The sequence below is a fragment of the Anastrepha obliqua genome, chromosome 4, assembly GCF_027943255.1.
Source record: "Anastrepha obliqua isolate idAnaObli1 chromosome 4, idAnaObli1_1.0, whole genome shotgun sequence".
NCBI classification, from domain to species: Eukaryota; Metazoa; Arthropoda; class Insecta; order Diptera; family Tephritidae; genus Anastrepha; species Anastrepha obliqua.
This window is the reverse complement of record NC_072895.1, coordinates 16,138,917-16,163,183: the sequence shown is the minus strand read 5'-3', so window position 1 is coordinate 16,163,183 and position 24,267 is coordinate 16,138,917. Positions and strand designations below refer to the sequence as shown.

The 24,267-nt window shown below is 35.4% G+C and overlaps 1 protein-coding gene across 5 annotated transcripts in view; it reads right to left on the bottom strand.

Moving 5' to 3' along the window:
- The window catches only part of LOC129244038 (uncharacterized), a 108,547-nt gene extending 84,513 nt beyond the window's left edge, over positions 1-24,034 (bottom strand). The window contains exons 1-2 of one of the 5 annotated variants that reach the window (XM_054881630.1): positions 23,949-24,034; positions 23,440-23,560 (exon numbers count right to left, since the gene is read on the bottom strand). The gene's annotated coding sequence lies outside the window, so the exon portion shown is untranslated. Of the gene's footprint in view, positions 1-23,439; positions 23,561-23,659 lie in introns of all 5 variants that reach the window. The other 4 variants (XM_054881629.1, XM_054881631.1, XM_054881632.1 and 1 more) reach the window with 4 other exon arrangements.
- Between the last annotated feature and the right edge of the window lie 233 nt (positions 24,035-24,267).

Below are 24,267 nucleotides of genomic sequence, written 5' to 3'. Positions count from 1 at the left end.
TTATTGCACTTATAAAAAAATATCGTGCATTCGGCTATTTGTATTCTTCGTACTGAAAAACTACTTTTTCCTTCACCATTACCTTGATTTCTAATAATAGTCAGCAGTTTTTGATTAATTCCGAATAACTTTTGATTCAAAAGCTCAATTAGAATTCTCGATATGCAATCTACCAATTTTTTCTGTTTCTAATTTTTTCTTATTTTCAGTGTTTCACAAGGACAAATAAGGACGTTGAATATCCCAAACACAGAAATAAGTTCATCGCTGTACTCTCGTCTTGAGACTCCAATTCGAAAGCCGTAGTAAATCGTCGCTCGCAAATTTACGTTCCAACGTTCAAGTAACTGTAAACAGCACAATGCGCGGTCGAATGGCAAAACATTCTGAAAATTGTTGTAATTTAAAACACCAAACACGTCAGCAAGCAACTAACAACACAAAAGATTAATAGTGCCCCTCGTAAAAGAGAACGCTAAGGAGGAGGTGCAATCTTCGCGACGAGTCATATATGCTGCTATGCTGCCGTAAACACTCCAAACGCATTCGCGCTTCAGCAATCACATTGACCTTGAGTTCAGCAATAATAGGTGAGCCATTAATTTTCGTTATTTACTTTTATTTATCTCGGTTTTTTATTTGCTCTACAAAACAAATGAAGAAATAAAGTTGAGACTGTATAAATATAAGTATAAGTAAGTGTAGCAATGATTGCAAATTCAAGAGAAAAAATTTCGGAAAATGAATGAAAATGAAACCTATTAATGCTGAAAATTTTAAAAATTATTAAAAAAAATTTTTTTAGAAAAATTTTTGATGCAGAAAATTCAAAAAATTATGAAAAAAAATGATTTTTAATATAGTTTTTTTTTGAAAAACTGTTCATGCAAAAATTTTCCAGTTGCCTTTCTCTACATGATGAAGTCATTCCATATTCAAAAATTAAACGATTGGCGATTTTTTTTTTGTTAAGTATGGATATGATAGCAAATTTAAGAGAGGGTTAAAAGAGAAGTTTCAAGAAAGGTAAAAGGTTTTCAGAAAATTACATAAATTAAATTAAAAATTTCTGAAAATTAATTTGTTCTCAAATCCTATTGATGCAGAAAATTCGAAAAATTATTTAAAAAAAATTTTTTTTAGAAAAATTGTTGATGCACAAAATTCGAAAAATTATGAAAAGAAAAATTTTTTGGAAAAATTATTTTTGCAGAAAACTCAAAAATTATATTTTTTTGAAAAATTATTAAAAAAAAAAATTTTTTTTGTTAAATTATTGTTGCAGAAAACTCGAAAAAATTAAAAAAAAAATTATATTTTTTTGAAAAACTATTGATGCAGGATATTCGAAAAAATTATTAAAAAAAACAAAAATTTTTTTTTTGAAAAACTATTCATGCAAAAATTATCTAGTTGCCTTTCTCTATGCGATGAAGTCATTACATATTCAAAAGTTAAACGTTTAGCGATGTTTTTTGAAGAACGAAAAAAAGTAATGTCTATCACCACATTTCACCCCACATATGGATGTATGCCGTATATCCTCTCAACTCCTCTCTACTTGGATTGTTCAAAGGCTTGAATGATTAGTCAAAAGTTATTTTTCAGCAAAATATAAAATAAAGCAAACATTTTGGTTTTCATCAGCATGTTGACACATTTATCAAACAAGCCGAAAAGTTCATACATTTTCAAAGATAAAGACTTGATAAGATAAAGTTTGAGAAATGATGCATGAAAACGCGTCATGCCTTAGCAAGTAAAAGAGGACATAAATAAATAATAAAAAAAGTTAGCACAACATTTTTGTGTCACTTAAGTAGAAAATATATGTAAATGTGTATTTTTCATGTATTGGGTAGCAGAAAAAGTGACGTTAGGAATGCTCGGTAAACGACTTCAAATTCGAATATCTCTTGCGATGTAACTCCCATCTGACGACACTACTTACTATAAAGTGCTTCTGATATTTTGATGATGAAATAAAAAGAAAGACGAACCATTAAACCATCCCATAAAAAATTATTTGCCTATCTGTGCATTTTTCATGAAATAACTTAAGTCGAGTTGACACTTTTTTCTACCAACCACTAAAAAGCTTGCTTTTCTTGAAATATTTAATCAATTAATAATTTATTTTCGTAGCTTATGTAAGCGTCTTAATAAAAGTCCTATAAATACTAAATTTGTCTATGACAAACCACATGGGTTTGTTTTGTCGACAGATGTGCATTAAAATTTTTACGTTTTATTTACAATATTCACCTCGAAAGTCAATAGTTCTTTGTCAAACAAGGCGAAGAACAGTCTGAACTATGTGAAAGTTCAGCTGGAGCTCTCCAAGGCAGCCGTATGGGCCCCATCCAATACTTGCTGTACAAATACGATCTACCACCTTTTGAAAAAAAATAGTCGGAACGTTCGTCAATGACACGGACGCACTTACAATGGACTCCTAATCCCATGTGGCCTCCCAAAAACATCAGAAAGGACTTGACTTGACTTGATCCATTGGTTGAAAGAGCGGCGCATGCTTCAAAGATTCCATACGGGTTTGCAGAATGATCTCGAACGCCCCTTATTATAGCACAATGCATCGGGACCTCAAAGTACGCGCAATAATTGAAGAAATAAGAAAATATGCCACATCCTCTATCCGCACTCAAACCCTCTTATCACAGAAATAACTGCAAATACCATAACCTTCACCTGACTCAAGAGAAAGTCTACAAAAGACCTCATGCGATAAATTAATGTATATCGTACCATTACTCGTTACAATGATACTGGTTGCATCGCGAAATCTCTCAAAAGATTGCAACGTCACGTGAAATGGTTAAAAAAGTGAAGAAGCGACTTGAGCGAAATCCCCAACGAAGAGCCATTCAAATGACGAAAGAACTGAAAATATCTGACCGTAGCATCCGCCGCATACTGAAAAATGATCTCAAAGTCAAGCCTTAAAAGATCCAAAAGGCGTCGGATCTCACACCAAAGCAGCAACAAGTCAGATTTGAGAGAGCGAAGGAGTTGCTTCGCTTGACCGAAAGCGGTCAATTTTCGATTATTGACGAGAAAATTTTTCGAATTGAGCAATTCGTAAACTCCCAAAACGATGGCGGTTATTTGGCCAACCTTTCATAGAATGTGAGTTCCAAGAATTTGAGTTATCGATCCATAACCTCCACATAATGGCTCTCAAATTCACCAGACACGGGTCCGATGGATTATTCTCTTTGAGTCATTTTGGAGAGCAAGGGCCGAACTAAGAGATTCACCAGTCTCGAGTTGCTGAAGTCAGCCATTGTCCGCGAGTGGGCTAAAACACCTGCAAGTCGAATGCAGGCAGCTTGCGACTCCTTTCTGGACCGTCTCAAGGCCATAGTCTAGGCAAAAGTGGTCATATTGAGCAAAAGTAAATTGATTCTTAATTTTGTAAAATTTTCACACATTTGTTACTTTTTTTTTGGTTTGGTGGGTGAGGTTCGGGTCAAAATGCCTTCGCACTTACAGCGAGCATCGTCTACTGCGTCGTGTGGTGTGGCCATTAAAACGATCCCTCCTGTCCTTCTTGGGAGACACCCTTCCGGGAACTACTTTCTATATTACTTTGGAAGGGTCCAGAACGGCATTCATAGAGTACCAATTCTATTCATCCACGTCTGGTCCACCATATTTGTAGCCAGCTTTCATGCTATAGGCTCGTCTTCTTGTGTCTCTGTGTCTGTGCGGCTACGCTTTGTTGCACTGTGTCGAGGTCAATCCTTTTTTTTTCGTAGTTCGTTCTCGATGTATTTCTTTACCGCGTTCCAGCTGTCCTCGCGTTCAAGCATTTTGCTGATTATGTTGCTCGGTGCGATGTCGTCAATCTGCTCCCTCAGAGCATTTCGCTCCGCAAGCCATCTGTTACAATTAAAAAACGTGTGTTCAGCTTCATCGCTCGGTGCTTCGCTTGGAATCGGTTACCTTGCCCATGCGGTATGGGTATCTCCGGAAGTATCTGTGGCCCGAGAGGAACTGAGTTAAGAAGTAGTTCACTTCTCCGAAGTTCCTTTGGACCCATTTGTCAATTGATGGAATAAGTTTCGCCGTTCATCTGCCACTCGGCTCAGTGTCCTATCGGCTTTGCCCCCACAGCAAGGTTCGCATGGTATCTCCGTTCTGAGAAGCTAGTGATGACGTGTTTCTTCTTGGAGTCTCACGCATCCATTCGTTCCCGGACCATGAGGTCGACGGGTATCTGCCCGCTGATCACGGAAATTACTGCACCTGAGACAGTGCGGTAGGCTGAGGCAACTCTGAGTGCCACTCTTCGTTGCACAGCCTCCAGTGATTTGCGCTTGGCTTTGCAGTTTAGCACAATTCCCCATATTTCGCTGCCGTACAGGAGAATTTAGCTTTTTTACTTTGAATCGAATAAAAGTAATTTTCCTAACTAAATGTATGGGCTTTTCAATTGGATACACTTCGAGTGCTGGACCCTGTAGAACCCTGTCGAACTAAATACTTAATACTAAAACTGTGTACTCTTTCTCGCATGACAAGTGAAAAATTTGCCCCTACAAAAACACTCCCGCTCCATCGAGGCTACGCGAGATCACCTTTGAGTACGAACCTACATTTCGAATGACGCTGCTGTAATCCAAATCTTGGCAGCGCAGCTTTGATGCGTTCTTCATAATCATCTTAAGGGGGGACCCTCATTTATCGGGTCAAAAAAATCGATTTTTTGGAAATAATTTTAATCTATTCTACAACTATTTAAGAATATACTTTCAAAATTTCAAGTCGATATCTGTATTTTTGAAGGAGTGACAAAATTTTTAACAGGACGCGACGGGTGGCCTGATCGCCTGTATCCAAAACTTTAAACGCGTTTTTCTCGAAACATCATTTTTCGATTTTGTGTACACAATTGAGAACGCTGTATTGAACCAATCAGGCTTTACAATAGTTCATTTTAAAGATAATTAAATTGTTTTCAATGTGACATTAAGTGTTTTTTAAAAAAAAAGATTTTCATATTTTTTTGTAATTTTAAAGTCAATTTTTATGCATGAAAAATCACTTTTAACATAAAACTGGGTAAAAAATATCAATTTCGACATTTTTTTTTTAAATCAAAATGTCACATCGAAGGTATTATCCTAAGGTTTTAAAAAAAATTTGGTTTTTTTATTTCAGAAAAAAATTCAGAGCGCTAGAATGTACACAGATAGAATGAGGTGCCATGGACGAGGTGTATATTTCCATACTTAAAATGTTTTTTTTCTTCTCCGAAAATTTTTGTAGACAGTCAAGACATTTATTAAAGTACTTTATGAATTACAAAACGTTTGAAGTTATTTTACCTGAGAAAAAAATTCCCAAAAATGATGCATTTTTCGACCGTCTAAATGAGGGTCCCCCCTTAAGCTGGCGTTCTCAGACTAGTATTTGTTTGCTTGTTTACAAAACACTCCTCATGAAGTAAGGCTGAATTCAATAGAAGCCGGCGAAATGCGCTTAAATCAGTCGTTTACTCATCGAACGCTGAAATTCTGTATTGATCAAATAATGGCTATACAAAAACCAAATTAATAACATTCAACAAAAATCAATTTAAAAAAAATATATTTTAACTTTACTCAAACTTTGTTGTTGAGCCTTTAAGACCACCCAATATGTCCATATGTATACATACATACACATATAAGTATAAGTACTCGTGCATATTTATTGATAGGCAAAAATATAGGTAAATAAAAATATATTTAATTTATATTTTTGTTGTCTATTAAATTTCATTGGGCTTATTCATTAAAATTCTCTACAGACACAATTTTTCCATTAAATAAATTTATTGCCAATAAACACATTCAAGCGCTATAAATTCGACTCTCTCGTTTTATAATATTATAATGAATATTTTCAGCTTTTTTCATTTGTTTCCAAGCATTCACGTCTATCCATTTTATTCGTTTACGCTACCGCATCATAAGAAAAAAAACACATTTTTATCGCCTCGTGCGGCCTAATCGTCGGCCAAAGTCTGTAGAAAGTCATTTACAAAAATAAAAAAGAAATAATAAAAAAATAAATAAATAAAATGGCTTTTTGAAATATTTATTAAAGTAGTTAAGCTTTCAAATCTTCAACCGTTATGTTATTATATGATTGCGGGATGCATATATGTATGTAACTATTGGTATGGGTAGGTAGGTTAGATGGCAAGAGTACCCCAGGTACTACTTGTAGGCACTTACGTGCCGTTTTGATACCATAATGTGGACCAGTACCTGCGAAAAAATTTAGGGAAGAGCAAACCATCTACAGCGATCCAGTGCTGTTGATGTAGTGGAGGAGAGAAAAGGGATCTGGGCTGGAGAATTTCTTTAAGCCATCCCCAAAGGGCACGCCAAAGAATCTCAAGTGCCTAGCCGCCAGAGCCGGATTATAGGTATGCAAGGGAGAGCTTTCACTAGGAATGTGAATTTTCGGGATTTTACTAATGGCGCAGAAGCTTGGACGATGACAACATCTGATGAAGCGACGCTTGGAGTGTTTGAGAGAAAGATTCTGCGCAAGATTTGCGGACCTTTGCCCTTTGGCGACGGGGAATATCGCAGGCATTGGAACGATGAGCTGACATTCCACAGCAAATAAAGATCCAGCTCCGTTGACTGGGTAACGTCGTCCGAATGGATACAAACGCTCCGGCTTTGAAAGTATTCGATGCGGTACCAGCTGGTGGTAGCAAAGGAAAAGGAATGCCTCCTCTGCGTTGGAAAGATCAGGTGGAGAAGGACTTGGCTTCACTTGGTGTGTCCAATTGGCGCCGGTTAGCACGAGAAAGAAACAACTGGCGCGTTTTGTTAAACTCGGCCAAAATCGCGTAAGCGGTTATCGCGCCAATTAAGAAGAAGAAGATTAATCCCGGAATTTTCGCGATTTTATTTTGTAATCCGGTACTGTCCGGAAACTAAACGAAATATAGATTTTTTTTGTATTTAAAATATAAAAATTACTATTTGTTTTAATTACAGCGTGGGCTTAAAAAATAAATAAAAGCTCTGAGAGTACTATACACTGCTAACAGTAAGCACTTCAAACTTATCTCTGTTATAAATACTTAAATTTAATAAGCTACAAAATCAGATAGCCAAAGAAGGTTCCAAATGTTGTCTATAGTTTTTTACTTAAGTTTTTGTTTTTTTTAAGTATGAGACTTGGATTTATATCGTTTGTTTTTTAATAAAATATCAAAATAAATTAAATATTTATAACAAATCTTCAATTTGTTTTTTTTTTAATTGTTGTTCCACTTTCAGTGATACTCAGTGTATATGAATGTATGTATGTACAAATAAATTTCACGTACGCGTCGAGTACTTTAAAGTGGTCAAACGCGCTTTTAAGCATAACTTTTAACTATTTCAAGTATTTCTCATTTTATTTGCGACTGACAAATATTTCCACTAGAATTGAGCAAACGCTCAGCATACGAATAGTCAACATTCCATTACAAAAACCAACAGCAGCAGCAGCAGCATCAATAGCAGCAACAGATGGTCGGTCGTTGCGTGAATCGTAGCAGCAAAATGTTTGCTAAAATTGATGAACTGCAAATGATAATGAAGTTGTATGCAGATAATAATGACGAGAGTGACGATGACGAAAATGTTGACGTAGAGGTCTCGGTTGAAGAATACGAGAAGGTTCAGCTGCGTTAATATTATTTACTACAGTCCATCACAGATGGCTATTGCTTTTCGTTGCTCGTTGAAGATCAACGCGATTTTTGTGCTTGGTGGGCTTGTGCATTTGCTCAACTTGCTGTTGTAGGCAACGTTGAGTTTGTTGTTCTACGCGCTCACCACTTGCTGGTCATGTGAGTCGCACTAAGCAACAGTGGGGACAGGTTAATGATTTTGAAGCTAGATTTAGCGTTTGCTTTTCTTTGATATAGCCTCGGTATTTTTAATGTGAATTTCGTGATTTTTTGTAGCCCAAAAATATTTATATGATTTAAACTGTTTTAATAGCTTCGCATAGTAATAAAATATTAATTTTATAATTATATAACATTTAGGCAATGTTTTTGGTGTAGTCATAAATGATGTAACTTTTATATTGTATTATTGGACATAAATAGCTGTTTTTGCCATCACTTTTTATACCATTTTTTTTGTTGTTTTATACATTTTTTAATTTTTTTTAGCTTTTTTTATTATTTACTTTTTTAAATTATTTATTTTGTTTTTTTTTCTTTTGTTTTAATTATTATGTTTTTAACTTCTTCTTTTATTATTAGTTTTTTTATTTTTTTTAAATATTTTTTTATTATTAATTATTATTTTTCATTATTTTTATTTAAGTTGTTTTTTTATACTTTATTTATTTTTAATTTATTTTTTTAATAATTTATTTTTAATTATTTGTTTTTAATTATCTTTTTTTTATTTTTTTTTAATTATTATTTTTTTTATTATTTTTTATTATTTTAATTTAAGTGTTTTTTGCTATATTATTTATATTTAACTTTTTTAATCATTCTTTTTTTAATAATTTTTTTTAACTACTTTTCCTAATTAATATTATTTTATTTATTTATTTTGAACTTTTTTCTTTTAAGTTATTTGTTTTTTTTTTTGTATTAGTTTTTTTAATTCATTTTTTTTAATATTGCTTTTTAAATTTCTTTTTTGTATTATTTTCTTTAACTATTTGTCTAAATTATTATTAGTTTTTTATTTATTTTCAACCTTTTTCTTTAATTGTTTTAATTCTTATTATTTTTAATTACTATTTTTTATTTATTGTTATTTTTTTATTTTTTTTTTATTTTTTTATATATTATATATATATATTTTTTTAACATTTTTTTAACTATTTTTCTTAATTATTTTATTTGTGATTTATTTGTTTCCAACTTTTTCTTTAATTAATTTAATTCTTGTTATTTTTATTATTTTTTATTTATTTATTATTATTATTTTTTTTTTTAACTATTTTTCTTAATTATTATTTTTTTTATTTATTTATTTTCAACCTTTTTCTTTAATTATTTTAATTCTTATTATTTTTAATTATTATTTATTTATATATTTATTTATTATAATATTTAAATTTTTTTAATAGTTTTTGTGTAATATTGTTTTAAGTATTTGACGTAATTATTTTTTTTTTATTTATTCATTTGCAACCTTTTTTTTTAATTATTATTATTTTTGTTTTTTTAATTATTATTTTTTAAACAACATCTTTTTTTATATTCTTGTTTTTTATATAATTCGTAAGCACAAATCGCCTTAAGTAGCGCAAAATTTACTCACAATTCACTACAGGTCTTTTTTGTCTTCCAAATCCTTTTTTAAGTACCTACTATAAGTTTTAGCTTCTTTTGTTTTGAGCAACTCGTTACACTGCAAACGAGTCAGTTGACTACTTTTATGTAAATTTAATGAAGCTGCCATACGATACCTTTGTTGTGTCTACCTATACATATCCATATGCCTGTATGCCTGTGTGTATGGCTGCTTATTCGTGCATGTGTAGATATGTATCCATGCCCATGCCTGTGCATTAGCAAAAACGTATTTGTCGAACAAGCAGCTTTATTTTTTCAATCATTAAATATACCTACAAATCTAAAAGCGATCGGTGATCGTTAGATGATTTTCTCGTCTCGATTTCTGTTTGTGTAAATCCAATAACAGTGACATTTGAAAAACGTTAGCAACAATTCAATGAAAATTTAGAGTTTATTTATAAATATCTCTAGCGTTAGGAAGTTTTTCTATATCTACAATATACATACATACATATTTACCTATACACCGGGCGATTTTAATATTTAGTTTATTACGCTTTAAAGAATAAACAATTTATGACTCTCTTAACGAGAATCGATAAGAATTATTTGCTGTTGTAGAATCATATTTCTCGATACACTGTTAAATGTTTTTTTTATTATAACTACAAATTTGGCCGGATAGTTTCAATGGAAATGGGGGAAGCATGCGAACAATTTTCAATTTTTTTTTGCTTTCTTGAGAAGGGCGCCATTGGCAATAATTAACCCGCCTACGACAAACAAAAAATTAAAAAGTAATAATAATATAATAAATAAATATAATATAAATAAAATAATATTTTTTCATATTTGTTTTTTTTTTTATTCTCGAAATACATAGTTTTCATACTGAATTTCCGAAACTGCCTGCTGTATTTTTCAGACACACTTCTTATTCAATAACCACGCCCACTTCCCATATAAGGGTACTTTCAAAAACATAAGAAAACGTGATACCTTTGATAAATGAGTCAGGTAAGGTTGAAATGGTTGCCCATAGAGAGGGCACACTTGAACGAAAATGAAATAGATGAGTCAAAATTACTCAAATTTCATACAAATGATGAACGCAAAACGATAACGTCCTTATAAGATCCGACATAAGTATAATTGTCCGTCCGCCTTTCTTTGTGTCAAAACTAAAGTTCCGTTCGTTGTTGTTGTTTTAGTTTTAGCATCATAAATGTTCCACATACGTATAAGGAGAATCCTGCTGAAGTGACAATCCTTGGCCGGTTATAAATCCGGATCGTTTCGGTTACGTAGAACCGAGTGTCGTGGGTATGAAATTTCCGTTCGCCTGTGGGTTTGTTTGATTCCAAGGCAAAATTAAATTTTTCGTTCGTCCGTCTAGTGCTGCAAGCACGAAATTTCCGTTTGCTTGGTTCCAAGACTAAATTAAATTTTGCTAAAATGTGCGCGGGCTTTATATACCTTGACCCACCCCAGATCGAATGTAGCTTTCCTGACTTGGTTTGTTTAGAGCAACTATTTTTTTATTAAATTTTTTGTATGCCTCTTCTTAGCCTATTTCTCAAGTTTATCTAATCTAACTTAATTTTTGGTGGCCGCCGTAGCTGAATGGGTTGTTGCGTGACTAACATTTAGGAGTGCCTCGGTTCCAATCTCCGTGCATGAAGCAGCAAAATGATAAAATTATTTCTAATATCGGTCGCCCCTCGGCAGGCAAAGGCAAACCTCCGAGTGAATTTTCGCGTTAAAAAAATCTGCCGCTCGGAGTCAGCTTGAAAGTATAGGTCCCTCCATTTGCGGAACAACATCAAGACGCACGGCACAACTGGGAGGAGGAGCTCGACCAAACACCTAACAGAAGTGTATGTGCAATTTATTTATTTATTTTTTAAGGAATGTAGCCTTCCTGAATTGTTTTGTTTAGAGCAACTTTTTTTTATTTTATTATTTTTTTTCACTCTTTTTAGCTCACGTCCAACTTCAAATTTTTGGAACCCACTTCGTTTTTTAATATTCAATAAAAACTTTATTTTTTATTAACAGTCTACTACTTCGTCTTTTGGCCAGAATGGAGTAGAAATTCTAATTAAAAGCGGGCAATTTTGAAAAATATTTTTTTCTTAATTTTAAACTTGGATCTGTATGGCTTTTACAGAAAATTGTTAGACAATAAGGCAACACTTTTATAAAAAAAGAATGAATATTTAACGAAAAAAAATTTTGTAAAAAAAAATTTTGTGAAAAAAAATTTTGTGAAAAAAAATTTAGTGATAAAAAATTTTGTGATAAAAGATTTTGTGATAAACATTTTTTTTCTTAATTTGAAACTTGGATCTATATGGCTTTTACAGACAATGAGACAACACTTTTATAAAAAAATAATGAATATTTAACGAAAGAAAATTTTGTGAAAAAAAATTTTGTGATAAAATGTTTTGTGATAAAGATTTTTTTTTTTTTAATTTGAAACTTGGATCTATATGGCTTTTACAGACAATGAGACAACACTTTTATAAAAAAAAATTATGAATATTTTACAAAAAACAAATTTTGGGATAAAAATTTTTTTCTTAATTTGAAACTTGGATCTGTATGGCTTTTACAAACAATTATGAGACAAAGAGCTATACTTTTATAGAAAAAATAATGCACATTTAACAAAACAAAAAAAAAAAAAAAATGGCACAACTAGTTAAAAAGTGATGTGTTATCTTGTCTCGCGTGCTGCATTTTTACCACTGCCTACTCTTTTAGATTCGGCACTAGCAACGCTAATTTTGTCGTCCAGTTGAGAAAACGCAAAGTTTCAAAGGGCATTCTAAACTTAGTGATTGATTATCTGCCCGGCTAGTAAAGCATTGGTTAGATAAGAGACCTTTCCTAATATTATACATACATATAATATGTATATATAAAAGAAGGAGAAGAGAAAAAAACACAATATGAAAATGCCATACAGAGAATACAAGTTTGTCCGACTTTTTTGTGATTACATTTTTGTTTTTTCAATATATTTTATCTTTATCTTCAATACCTATTAGTAAATCTTATCGCTTCTCCAAATGGACTCGTTTTCGCCACTTTTTATTACTTTATTCCTATTGCTCGCTTGCGGTCTTTGCTTCACTCTTATTGAGAGTGTGGTGAGAATGACTAATGACGGCGGCTCTTTAACTAAATATACCGGTTTTCTTGTTAGTGTTTCGAATGCACAAAATGTACGAAAAGGGAAAATTAAAATAAAAAGATAAATCAAGAAAAAACTATAAAAAAATTAAATTAAATATTTTTGACATCAAAAAACTGCTAAATAAAAGCCGATATTAGAGAGGGGGGCTGCTCACGCTTCTCACGCCTTCAACTACCAGTTGATTCTAATATGCGTGCATGTATGTATGCACTCATGTAAATAAATAAACCCAACACGGGCTTATGCTTTATGTATGTTTGTGTTTATGTGCTCAGTTTTTTTACTGACTGACAACTTCTTGGCGAGAATATTTGTGTGGGCCGCTAACTGCATGTTGCTGCAGCTGCAGCATTCAATGCCGTCAATTGCAGAAACTAGCAATTGGCGACACACATAATTTTCATGCATGCATAAATATATATGTGTGTGTGTGTGTGTGTGTGTGTGAGGGTGTTTCCTCCCTATACTTGAGCCTATCCATAATTTACCACTGACGGCACTAAAGTCTTGCTGTGTAGGTATGTATGCCTGTGTGTGCTTCTGTATGTAAAGAACCGTTCATTCGCCGCCTGAGGTGAATATTTAAAACGGTGAGTTTGCGACTTGTTTTTCTCCATTTGCTGCTCTTCATAGTTTCCTCGTGAGTAGTGCACATACATACAAGCATAAATACAAATACGAGGCATATGAGCTCTGCATATTCTCGCTTGCTCATAGTTACATAGTCACACAAAATGAGTACCTACTTATGTATGTATATGCATGTGTTAATGACTGTATTTGTATGCAACCATGCGCCTGCGTAAAATGTGCAATGCTTGCAATTTTGTCTTTGCCCACCTTTTGAAAATTTCGCTTCGCATTGCGATGCGTTTTTGCTTGCAATCACACACAGCTGCCTGCATACATTTCACAAAAAGTATATTTGTATGCACACTTTCCTATCGGCCATATGTATGTATGTAGTCCGTTCCACCGACTTTGTTGGTCTGTCTGCATTGACGATACCGTGGCCGATTTGAAAATGTGCCCCTCATTCTTCATGGCACAACCTTAGTGCCCGTTCCTGCTGCGCGAAAGGTATGTAGGTAAAAGGAATATGTATGTATGTATGTTTGTACGTATGTGGTAGATAGACACCAGATTTCTGTATAGGACCTTCTAGTTGGGCATATGTTTTTGTTGGATAGTTTTACTTATTGTTATCTGTCGCATTGCTACTAGGGAGTATGTATGTATGTATGAGAGTATGTATGTATGTATTTATACACGTAAAGAGCTATGCTTGCTCTGGCAGCTGTTTCTCTTGTCTTTCTTGCTGTTTTGGTTTTACCGTCAAACAGGAATTTGTTGTTTATTTTGTTGTCAATAGCGTCTAGTCGCGTTCTTGGTGGTGTAGGTGCTCAGCGTGACTGACTAGCTGTATCTAAAATTTTTTTAATATTTTTTAAACAAATGTTTGTATGCCATTTATCGATAAGAAACCGTTAACCTTTTCACTCCACGCTTGCGCCATGACAAATTTTTCAGTCACCAATGATGAGTAGACAGACGTCTGTTGTTGTGTAGACTTCAAAAATCATTATCAATTTTACGATTCGAAAAATCAAGAAGAATTTGAACAAAAAAGAAATCAGTCATTGTTTACGTAGCTGCGATGCTTTGAAATATTTTAAAATTTATGTGCGCCCTCTATTCCAAAAAAAACATGAATTTCTTATAAATAGAACCATTTTGTGGCATTTGTGCCATTTTGTAATAATCCATATATGATAATAATAACCAATGTGGAAGGGAGACTCTGAAAATTGTCTTTTCATGTTTCATTCGCGGTCACACGGGCAAAATTGTTTAATGCTTACGCTTACGCCAACGGAGACACCTACTCGCAGTTACCAAGGCACGCCAAATTTGACTCAAAACAGAGGCAAACCAGTCCTTACTCCAGTGGAAAAAGCAGCATCAAAGCCAGCAAGACTTCTTGACGAGCTTCCTGAGCATTCCCATGGCAGCCGGTGCTACGTTACCGGAATGACTTGGGGTTTTCCCGACCAAGGGCTGCCGCCCCCGTAAACTAGCCCTGTCCAGTGACGGTATCCCACGAGCTTTCTGAGCTATGCCAATAAAGTTGAGGCCAACAATATGCTACTACCAACGCTAAGTAAGAAGCTCAGCGATCTCGTCGGCAAGTTGGGTTCTGAAATAGATGAGCTCATCCGTTTCTGCGAACCGCGGCACAACGTGTATGGCGATATCAAAAAACGATGCAGCATAATTAAGCGCTGACATACGGAGCTAGTTATGTAAGACGAGGCGGAGTAGAAGACATCATGTTCTGTACCCATGAGCAAGACGGTGGAAGTCCAAACAATAGGCGACAGCCGTGTCATAGACACACAAAGTCCACCACAAAGCGGTAAGCGATTCACGGCTCAATCGAGTGCCAAGGAAAGCTCGCAAGACTGAAAAGACTCGGCAAGCAAAAAAAAAAAAGGAGAGCTGCAGCCTCAGCGGAGAAACAAGAGCAATTGGTAAGGTCGGTGGTAACGCAAAAGGAGCAAGAGTGGACGAAAGTTCGCAGGCAGCAGAAAAACAAAAAGGCAATAGCAATAAAACCAAGGGCAGATGCCTTTTTACTCGCAAAAAAGTCTGACGGCAGTGAAATCCAACTCAGAGCTCAAGGAATGTAGTGAGGAGGTGAGAACGATTCGGCCAACACAGCAGGGACGACTCCTTATAGAGCTAAAGCGCCGAAGTGAAACCAATGCCGCCAAATATCAGTCAGTAATTGAAAAAAACTCTCGCGAACGGGCAAACAAAGTTTTCGGCAACATTTTGACGTTTACTACGATAGCATCTTCTGGTGCAGATATATTCTACTACCGGTTAACATATAAAGCGGAGTACGTATTTAACCTATTTTACTAGCAAAAATAATTCTGCATTTATCAAGCAGCGTTCTGATGTTTGTCATCGTTGATATCTTCGGTTTGATTAAAAACCAACACAGAACTCAGAACTTACTTCCACAAAAGAAGAAAACGAATGCAGCAACTGTCAAAAATTGCTTTAAAATTGGAAACACGAATATGAAGCGCAAAGCGTGTCGCCAGTACGGGAGATAAAATCCTCTCGCTCTTCCGCGGCCCTCCTTCACCACTGCACAAAATGCTTTCCTTCCAAATGTTTCCCTGTGTAAATGGGCACTTTGCTTCCTTCGTCAAATCCAGTTTCGGGAATAGCCGGAATAGTCAGAGGATGTCATTTCGAGCGAATGCCACGAATGGTGCAACGACATAATGTGACTTTTTGTCAGAAATTCACGCATAATTCTTGACCTATGCGCTGGTGCATTATCGATTTTTTGGCTGTTTGTCTGACTTGTTTGGCACAAATATTCAATTGAGCTCACGAAGTTCTAAAAAATAATCCATTGATTACATTTCCGTAGTAGTCTGGTCAAATACTCATTTTTTATAGATATTTTTTAGGATTTTTTTTTGTTAGGAAAGGCTTGTCATTCTGGCAGGTGCTACAATGGGAATTTTTTTTTGAAAAATAACAAAATGGCGGACTTTTGAAAAAAAGGTATGTTTTTTCGGATGGAAGTCAGACTGTAGTACGGAAAGTTTTCCCATTGTAGCACCTGCCAGAATGACGAGCCTACAGAATAATAATCAGTTTAACTTTTTCGTTTCAGATGTCCTGAAGAGCCAAAATTCTGTTGACAAGCCACCTATCTTGTTTTTAAGACTCTTACTTTGGTGCCACACTACTACAAAAAATATGTAAAAAAAAAAAAATTTTTTTGTATACTATTTGATGTCGATAATAACATGGGTTGGGTACGTAATGCTGTATGATACAATATTCTGTTTACAAAATGCTGTATACAAAATTCTGTATTTCAAAATTCTGTAAAAAATATTCTGTATTGCCGAAATGCTGTATTGACAAAATTCTGTATTGACGAAATTTTGTATTGACAAAATTCTGTATTGACGAAATGCTGTAAGTAAATGACAAGAAATTCAACAAATTTTATAAAAAAAGTCCGCACTTTTTTTCTTCAGTTTCGATAGAATCCACCGTATTTTTGCCTAGAACTCCTTTTCGCGTGGGCGGCCTTCGGCCGCGCTTAAAAAAAATAGCCCTCATCAGTCCGACTCCGGCTACGCAATCCACCGTATTTTTGCGTAGAACTTTTTTCGTTGACTTTTGTCAACACAAAATTTTTTCAATACAGAATTTTCTTAATACAGAATTTCGTCAGTACAGAATTTTTTTAAGACAGTACAGAATTTTGTTACGTTAATTTACAGTATTTCGTACGAAAAGAATTTTGATATACAGCATTTTGTAGGGATCCCTAATAACATACTAAAGGGTGGTTAGGTTTCAAGGGCCGGTGTTGATTTTGAATAAAATACATTTTTTAGGAAATTATTGTCATTTCTCTTTATTATGATAATATTCGTATGGCTCAATTACGTATGCAACAAAATATCGGTCAAATGCCTCGGAGGCACACCTCCAGCCGATGGTCCAAATTTTCGATGACGCTGAGGTATAATTGAGGTTCTATGCCGTTAATGTGCCGAATTATCTCAACCTTTAGCTCTTGAATTGTTGCTGGCTTATCAACGTACACCTTTTCTTTTAAATAACTCCAAAGAAAGAAGTCGAACGGTGTCGTTGACGTTTAAGCGTGGGTCACATTCAACATCGGCCCTTGAAATTTAACCACTCTTTATAAAATCAAAACGATCACATTTTATTTTCTTAAAAAGAATTCCAAAAAAATATCTATGAAAAAAAGAGTATTTGACCAGACTACTACCTTCAGTGAGTTCCACACACTCAAATTCTTGTAGCTTTTATTCTAATCACTAACTTTTTCAAAAAGTTAAAATATTTTCTGAAGATAATCCGCGCCCTCAAAAACTTTGTTGCGTTTCGGTGAAAGATTAGCCCAATTAAACATAAAAATTCTTTCAAAATTTTTTGCTCGAAACTCATTTCTGACCGCAGCACGAAACATACAAGCAAAGATAATGCAATAACTACAGTTATTTACATCCAAATTAGTCCGCAGTAAGGCAGTGCTGGACAAGTTAATTTTATTTATAGAAGCTTCGGTTATTTTTGAAACAGAGGGTATATACTGTCTGCGGAGAGATAGGAGGAAGATAAGAACGAAAAAATATACATAAATATATTTTTGTGTTTTTTTTTGTTTGCTACCATTAAAAGTGAATGAAACTTTCATTGAAATACGTAAATTTTTGGGTTCACGGCGATCAGTGAAAGTGCATAAATAATCATAAATGTTGCTCCAGGGACGTAAAGCAGTTTTTGTCTGTGACATTTTCGTGGTCTCTCAATCAGTTACAATATTTCGTGTTCTGTACAGAATTCAAAGTTTCGTATACTTATTTTAAGCAGATTGCTGGGCATGCGTGTGTAAAAAAAATAAATTGGGTGCAGCTGTTTACAAGTCCACAACTTTTCACTCAACTAATTTCCTTATCCCGTAGAGAGTTAAAGATTTGGAAATGTGTGCGCTGAATCTCTTTTTATTGTTAGTTATGCAGTCTACAAGAATTAAACAATTCGACCAATGAACTCCCAGAACTGATCCGGTCTAGAACGCTGCGGAACTGCAAAGTGTTTTGTGACTAGTGCGAAAAGAAAACTGTCGAACTTTCTACTAAAACTTAGAAGGATAGACGTTCGGTTGATGGTCGGTATTATTACAGGACACAACCCATGGGGTCAGCATATGACCACCATTGGAATCATTGAGGCAATGTGCCTGTCTTGCTTGGAGGAGGCGGATAGCACTGAGCACTTTCTCTGTGAGTGTCCTGCCTTTGCTAAAGCACAGCTACGAGTTTTGTGATCCGATGTCATGAGAATGAGTAACATTCGTTCTCTAAAAGAGGAGGATATTAACAGATTTACCAAAGAATCTGAAAAGTTCTCACAGGGCTAACTATCTCTGTCTCTGTCTCTATTCTTTCCTATCTCTTTTTCTGATACTTTTCTCCTTTCCTCCTTTACTATTTACCCTCTCTCCAGAGCTCTAAATACAATGGGCTTTTTAGCCTGAGCGTTTTAGCAGCCACCAAATCTTTTGGTGCTTTTTGGCTCGACCTATTCAAATTTGAATTTCAAAAAAATTTCAATGAATTCCCAATCGAGCTCATCATCAAACGCAGACAATTTGGGTAGATAGACCACACTTTGCGCAAAGATGACGGCGAACTATGCAGAGCTGCTGACCAAAACCTTCAAACACCAAAAACCTCCTAACGACGCATGGTGGATACGGACTTATCAAACTCAAATATAACTGAAATTCTTTAAAACAACTTTTTTTTGTCAGAACAACTAACAAGTCCAACACTCAGTTAACAGTAAGTCCATTGTACTGCAGTCGGGTTCCCTTTTTAATTTTCTTTAAAACTACCCAACATCCGAAGAAATCTGAGTAGATTTTGTGGTGCCAAGGAGTCTAGGGGGTCGCTGCTAACACCTCAGTGCCAAAGACGTCAACCCTGATTCGAGCGAAGACCGGGAGTCAACCAAAGGCTGGTGGACTTACAACCTCATACCACATCTGAATAGGAAGCATGGCGATACTGACTACTACCTAACTCAGATAGCCACCGGACTCTACTGCTTCCTTGAATATCTATGTACACCGTTTCCAGCTGGCCGACAGCCCGTTTTGCCCGAGTTGCTGGAATACAGTCGAGAGCGTCGAACATGTGGCCTTTCACTGCAAACGTTTCAGTGGAGAACGAGCAATTCTGGCGAAGGCATTCGAACACAGGTGGGCAGTGGAGATCAACTGTTTTAAACAAACCTGCGACAGGTCCAGACGTTTGAGTCAAACATATTTACGCAAAGAAAGAAAGGAAGAAAGAAAGAACCTTTAAGGAGTGATTTGCATCAAAATAGAAAAAAACCCGCGCAAATTGGAGCATTCCCTGCATATTTTTAGACTTTATTTTCTAAAATGTAGATATTTATGACAGACGTGAACTGAATAACTTTTATATGCCGATTACAAAATGCATTGCGGGACTTTTTGTTTATAAATTTCTTTAGAAAATAATATGAGTTTGTGGCATGAATGCAGTATTTTATAAATGTGTGTATGTATGAATTTTTGCGCATTTTAAAAATAATGATTAAATGTGGTTTTCCTTATTTATTGTAATCACTTCTGAGTAACTGCAACTCTATAATTAAAAGCTGTTCTCGATTTCACAACTAAAAAGGCAATTCGCCAGTCGGACTATTAAGGCGAGTGAGGAGTGAGAATGGCAACTGTTTGCCAAACGGCTTTCAAAAAAGGGCCACAGCATACAATCATGATCGCCGGGTTGGACTCCACCAGACTTCTTTTTGGGGAGATTTTTGAAGTGCTAGTTAGTTGAGCTCCAAGATAGAGCTCATAGATATATACATATAATAATTTCATATATAAGGGGCGATCAGATAGGAGGTACTTTTTTCCAATAAGGTTGTTTTGGCAGTTCATGCGTGACTACTGTCAAACTAAATACATCATTTTTTTGAGTATTCATTGACATTTCATCATGGGAAGCCTTACGTCTCAACAACGTTTACAAATCGTACAATTCTATTACGAAAATGGGCGCTCTGTGAAAAGAGTTCATCGAGCGCTTAGGTCAACTTATGGTGTACAGCGATAAGGCCCATTTTTTGCTTAATGGCTACATCAATCAGCAAAATTCAGGTATTTGGGTATGGCATATGGGCTGGAGGAATCATCGGTCCATATTTCTTCAAAGACAAGGCAAGCGCCAATATAACAGTGAATGGCGAACGCTATTCCGCCGTGATAAACGACTTTTTTATAGTGGAAGTTGAACATTCCACAACATTCGGTTTCAACAAGACGGCGTTACTTGCCATACCATAAGTATGGAAACAATGGATTTACTGCGTCGTCGTTTTCGTGAGCAATTTATCGCTCGTCTCAGATCAGTGGATTGATCACCAAGATTTCCACCAAATTTCGTTCTCGAGTTTCGATCCAATGCACCTTAACGATCTTTGAGTTAATGGGAAGTGGAAGTTTTGTACTTTTTGTTGTTGTTGTTTTTTTATATAAACGTTATAAATATTTAAATACATTTCATTCTATTACACCAAGTTCACAACTATCAAGTAATATTATTTATAATAATATTATTAGACAGCTGACAGAAATTTACATATATTTGTCAGTCATCAAAATTTCTGGAACAAGATCATTTGGTTTTTTTCGTTTAAATCTTCGGCATTGGTCATCTAAATTGGCAAGTCGCCGAGCCTCCGGGTAAGTATGTTTTTCGAGCCTACAGCGTAATGTTTGACAACTTCTGATACTAATGACATCTTGAGGTCACGATGTAAATCAGTGTTCCTCACATACCATGGTGCGTTTACTGCGTTCTTTAGTAACTTGTTTTGAAATCGTTGTATTTTTTCGATATGAGTTTGTTTGGCACATCCCCATAGCTGTATACCATAAGTCCACACAGGTTTAAATACTTGTTTATAAATTAAAAGTTTGTTTTGTATGGAAAGAGGAGACCTTCTTCCAGTAAGCCAGTTTAATTTTTGCATTTTGAGGTTTAATTCCACGTGTTTTATTTTAACGTGCTCTTTCCAGCATAGTTTGGCATCAAGCGTCATCCCTAAGTACTTCGCCGTATTGGAGTAAGGTATTTTCGTGCCAGAAATATATACAGGATGATACTGAATTTTTTTGTTTGTAAAATCCACATAAAGTGACTTGGCTTCATTAAGTTTTATACGCCACTTTGTAGTCCATTCGGTGATTTTGTTAATATCTTCCTGAAGTTTGCGAGTGGTCTGTGTCTCATCGTCTCCAGTTGCTAAAATGCACGTATCGTCAGCAAAGGTAGCTATAGTGCTAGTCTCAGAGACCGGTAGGTCAGATGTGAAAAGCACGTAAAGTATAGGGCCAAGGATACTGCCTTGTGGAACCGCCTTTAACCGCTGCATAATTACTTTTTCGAGTAGTTTGGACATAATAGGTAGCAAGGAGATCGGACGGTATGATGATACTTCGTGAGGACTTTTGCCAGGTTTTGGTATCATTATTACCTCTGAAATTTTCCTGTACATTGGCACATATTTTAGCTTAAGGCATGCATTTATAATTTTTGTTAGCTTAATCAATGTTTTTTGAGGAATATTACTTAAGGTTTCAGCGGTATAAAATCGAAGCCGGGTGCTTTTTTAGATTTCAGGAGATTTATTTCACGCTTTATCTCTGCAGGCGACGACAAACAGAACTGGTTTTCAGCTTGATGAATATCTGTAAGCAATGGTGCATGATGTGCTGAGGCTTAAATGTTTTTTCTATGTGATCAGCAAAGACTTCTGTTTTTTCAATATCGCTCTTAGCCCACAAGCCATTGGGTTTTTTAATTGGAGGGTTTTGTATAGTTGGTCTTTTCAGAAGTGGAAGTGATGGAAATTTTCATAAAAAAATATTTGATTAGACTTTGATTCGTTTTTCTACGCATTTTCACAGGGTTACTAAAAATTGTTGAGGTGCTATCGTTTTGTCGCTCAACTTTTATTTCTCGCTTGTTTTTCATCTATCCCTCGCTACGATATCACATATATCGATCACATTTCTACTGGGCAACTACAACATCTGTTGTCTGTGTCGTGTCATGCCTATTCTTAACTGTGCTCCTTTGTCATCTGACACTACGATTGCTTACAGTGTCAACACCTTTTGCTGCAAAACCCGTCAGTGACGACGAGCTTTGCATTGAAAGCTCAGCATTGAAACAGTTCAAATACTGGCTTGTAAGTTTTTATCAACCGAAATTGCGACTTATTAATATTATATCGTGGAACATAACTCGCCCACATGAAACATGTGGTAACCACATGCACACATGCACACACACACATATACACACCAGCACGACGAGTACATGCGCGTATAATGCAGTTAGAGGTAAAGAATATACTGATGACGACTACATGACAAACTGGTGGGGTGGCAAGACGATGTCGGGTATGCGCGCGGCGGGTGCGCCAATAAGCTATACTCATACCCAACTACTAAGTATATCATACGAAGCCGCGATTGACCAAACCACGAGTGTGCCGCAAAAGCGTTAAGGAAATTCTATTTTGAGATATCGCCGTGTCGAGTGGCGGCGATCAACGCTCGCAAAAAAAAATAAAAAAAAAACACAAAAAACAGTAACAAACGATCAGACAAAGCAAACGAATGACAAACAAAGGTAGCGACTTGCGGATGAGTAGAAAGCAAACGGAATGAAAATCGGAAGAATAACTGCTTACAAATACAAATACGCATACGAATACATGTGCACGCGTATGTTGTACTTACGGAGGTGAAAAAGAAGGTAGGTACTGTGCTGCATAGTTAGTTGGCAGTAGCTGTGGCGCTGTGGTGGTAGTGATTTGTCATACGAGTACGAATGTGTTGGGGGAAAAAAGTGGTAAGAGAAACGTGCTATGTGCACGAATCTGTATGTCGCTAGAAAGAGTTAACTCTACACCTTTGAGCTGATGACATTTGACGCTGCTCTGTCAACAGTCGAGCAACCAACCAACCAACCAATAAGCCAGCCAACTCCTTAAACGATACCGCGACTACGACTACGACAGCGATTTTTTGAGTTAGTATTTTATGGTTAGTTATTTATTATTATTATTATTGTTTTATTTTTACTTAAAAATTCACGTAGGTTGGTAGAGGTGCTCGCTCGTCGAATTTCAACTCAATTATATCACCAAAATATACTACATACAAATGCCTTCATGCACATATGTTTGTATGGAAAAAATGTGCATCTTATATTCATATTCCTTCGTGATGTTTCTACATATAAAAATCGCAACTCACCTTGAAATTATAATGTTTTTTTGTGCTGCTGCTGCTGATGTGTTTATGAATTATATCCTCTTTTGAGTATTTGCGTTTTTAAACCACGTAAATTTATAGGAAAGCTGAAAAAATGTTTTCTCTGAAATACGAAACACAATAAAGGTTCAGAAAACCTGTTGCCGTTAGTAGACAAACAAAAAAAAAAAAAAAACAAGATATAGAGAAGAAAAAAAATCACCACAAAAAAGAGAAAAAATCCGTCGCTATACTTTAACTTTCTCGTCGGAATGCACTTTTGTATCACCTTTTCCTTAAAAGCTGGTCTTTAAATAATTTTTATATATATTTTTGTTTTTTTTTTTTCTAAACAAATTACTAAAAATTCACAAAACTCAAATCAGTTGAATTTGTTGCTAAAAACCAAATCTCCACTGTTTGTCTGTGCTTAGTCCGTATGGGTAGTGTGTATATTTGTACGTATGTATGTACATATATATCACCTATATTTGCTTTGGAATAGTATTTACCGATTGATTTGTATTTCGCTAACCGCTCTACGTTTTCAGACACGTTTTTAACACCTGTTGGTGTTCGAGACAACTGAACGCTCTGGAAATTATCACTCGGCTAATAACCAATACGATTCCAATCGGATTGCCGAGTGTGGCGGCGACGTTCGTCCAAGTGTGGTGAGTTGACGCATACACAGCCACATTGGCTTATGTGTGCGCGCGCGCTTGCTTATTGTCGCACTGCAAGCGCACACAGATAATCACTAATACAATGATACCTATTTGTGCGACACCAACACAAATGCAGATGTCCGTGTGTGTGTCTGTAGTGCAG